Raw genomic sequence first — 3,186 nt, 5'->3', positions numbered from 1 at the left:
TCTCAATTTTACAATTTGAAACCATCTACCTCCAAGGATAATTCTCACCAAGTAAAAATAATTTCCTACAGAAAGTTGTCAAAATATACCCAAAAGTGTTATTTCCCTATATAAACTATAGTAAACTTTACCCCCTCCCCAAGGGAGAACGGATAGCTCGGGGGTCTGGAAATTTACAATTTAAATAAAGCCCCAGATGATATTTCTGTTTATGCACTGAAATTGAATGAAGTACCTCTGAGTCTGGAGAGGAAGATTTTTGAAATATTGGTTAATTTTCCGTTTGGGGCCTCACCCTGGCCCCAGGGGTTGGGGTAGGAATCCCAATTTCACTATTTGATACCATCTTCATCCAAGGATAATTCTCACCAAGTAAAAGTAATTTCCTACAGAAAGTTGTCAAAATATACCCAAAAGTGTTATTTCCCTATATAAACTGTAGTAAACTTTACCCCCTCCCCAAGGGAGAAAGGATAGCTCGGGGGTCCTGAAATTTACAATTTGAATAAAGCCCCTGATGATCTTTCTGTTTATGTACTGAAATTGAATGTAGTACCTCTGAGTCTGGAGAGGAAGTTTTTTGAAATATTGATTAATTTTTCCTTTGGGGCCCCACCCTGGCCCCAGGGTTGGGGTAGGAATCCCAATTTTACAATTTTGTAGCCTCATCTACCAAGGATGATTCTGACTAAGTTTGAAAAAAATCCATGCACTGGTTTTTGAGAAGAAGTTGAAAATATAAAAAGTTTACGCACGACGCACGACGCACGACGGACGACGACGGACGGAAAGTGATTAGAATAGAATAGACATAATACAATTAGCCAGGGGGCTGAGGGGCGGGGCCAAAAAGGGTTATTTGGCTATACTTCTTTAAGCGACCTCTTCTCTGTAACTAAGAAATGGATATCAACCATATTTGACTGGAAGCATCCCTAGGTGGTGGAGATTCAAAATTGTACAAATGATGGGGCTGACCCCCCAAGAGGGCTGAGGGGCGGGGCCAAAAGGGGGCAATTTGGCTATATTGCTATAAACAACTATGCCATGGATATCGATCATATTTGTTCGGAAGCATTCATTGGAGGCAGGGATTCAAAATTATACAAATGGTGGAGCTAACCCCGGCTAAGGGGTTGGGCCCAAAACAGTTTATTACTTGGAAATGGTTGAGATCCCCACCGTATAACCATATATACAATGGCTGAGTATAAAGAAACGAATGTAGTCATAATATAAGAATAGACCCTGGGGTCTGACCAAACCCCTAGGGACCTAGTTTCTTAGTCACAGCTTGGAAACAGTTGAGATCCCCACCCTATAACCATATACACAATTGCTGAATATAAAGAAATGAATGCACATATGCTTCCTGGATGGCTCTAGGGTCTGGCCCCACCCTTGGAGACATAGTCCCTGGGGCCATAACTTTAAAACGGTTGAGATCCCCACCCAAAAACTATATATACAAATGCTGGGCATAAAGAGACGAATGCAGTCATGATATTAGAATAGACCCTGGGGTCTGACCGAACCCCTAGGGACCCAATTTCTTAGTCACAGCTTGGAAACAGTTGAGATCCCCACCATTTAACCATATATACAATTGCTGAGTAATAAGAGATGAATGCAGAAATGCTTCCAGGATGGCATTGGGGACTGCCCCACCCTTGGAGACTTAACCCCTGGGTCATAACTTTGAAATGGTTAAGATCCCCCACCCCAAAACTATATATACAATTGTTGGGCATATCGTGGGGAATGCAGTCATGATATTAGAATTGATCCTGGGGTCTGGCCACAACCCTAGGGACCTAGTTTCTGTGTCACAGCTTGGAAGCAGTTGAGATCCCCACTCCATAACCATACATTAAATTGCTGGGCATGAAAAATCTAATACAGATATGCTACAAGGATTGGCCTTGGGGTCTGGCATATTCCCTCGGATCTCATTTGGAGAATATTTTGCCATGATTGCTTAGATATCCAGGTGAGCGGTACAGGCCCTCTGGGACTCTTGTTTCTACTGTCACCCATATAGTCATAAAAAACAATGTGTCGAAATGTGGGAACACGTGGTCACCATGCGGTCCGAAACCTCAGGCACCTGTACAAAACTCATGGCAGTAAAGTTGGCTTTCGATCAACGCCACACGTATCCTCCAAATGCAAAAACACAAACTTAAACACTTATACCCTTCCAATTAAAAATTTGCAATCTTTTAATATTGAAAGCCTCGAGATTATGTGTGAAGACAGTGTGAAAATGTTAGGTGTAGATATTGACTTTCTTCTTAAATTTGATGTACATATATCTCGCCTTTGGGGAAATGCTGCTAAACAACTGGCTGTTTTAAAAAGACTGGGTAACAATCTTACATAGAAAGGAAAAACTACCATTTTTAAGTCTTTTATTCTATCAAATTTTAACTATTGTCCACTTGCCTGGCACTTTTGTACATAGACAAACACTAGGGGGGGGGGGGGGGGGGGGGGAAAAAAGTTCAGGAACGAGCACTTCGTTTTATTGAAAATGATTGTTTCCCCAGTCATTGATATTCTAAGAAGACACAAACTTCCCAAAGGTGAACACCTCCACATATGGCAAGAGATCTATCCGTTTTGCTGCTTCTCAGGTGTTGAACAGCCTACCAAATGAACTTCGATTAGCTGAAAACTATAAGTCATTTCGTGGGCTGTTTCGCACCTGGGACACTAGGGTATACAGTGTGAGTTGTCCCCCTTTAGAATCAACCTACACGGAGACTACTACAACTCTTTAACTTACACTGTTGCTTTTGTTATTTAATTTGCTGATATACTTCATTACTATACAGCCTGTGATATTTATTCGAGACTTAGTTTAAACAATATTTTATTTACAAAATATGCAGTACATAATATAAAAGTATACAGAATGTAATGTTAGGGATCTGGCTCCTATATTATTATCTCCCAAAAGATTTGAGACTTTGAGCTCCATTATTTAAAAAGATCATTAGTTTTTATCATAATTATAGCTCTCTGTTTCAATCTATGACAGCTCTCTGTTTCAATCTATGACTTCATTGTCTCTTTTTAATTCACACTATATTAGTGTATATCCTGTAAATTTTTACACTTTGCTACATTAGCATATATGTGCAATCGCTTATTATATTTTCAACTTCTTCTCAAAAACCAGTG

The sequence above is a fragment of the Mizuhopecten yessoensis genome, unplaced genomic scaffold (genome assembly GCF_002113885.1).
Source record: "Mizuhopecten yessoensis strain PY_sf001 unplaced genomic scaffold, ASM211388v2 scaffold2101, whole genome shotgun sequence".
Classification (NCBI taxonomy): Eukaryota; Metazoa; Mollusca; class Bivalvia; order Pectinida; family Pectinidae; genus Mizuhopecten; species Mizuhopecten yessoensis.
The sequence above is the reverse complement of the archived record's forward strand: the minus strand, read 5'-3'. Positions refer to the sequence as shown.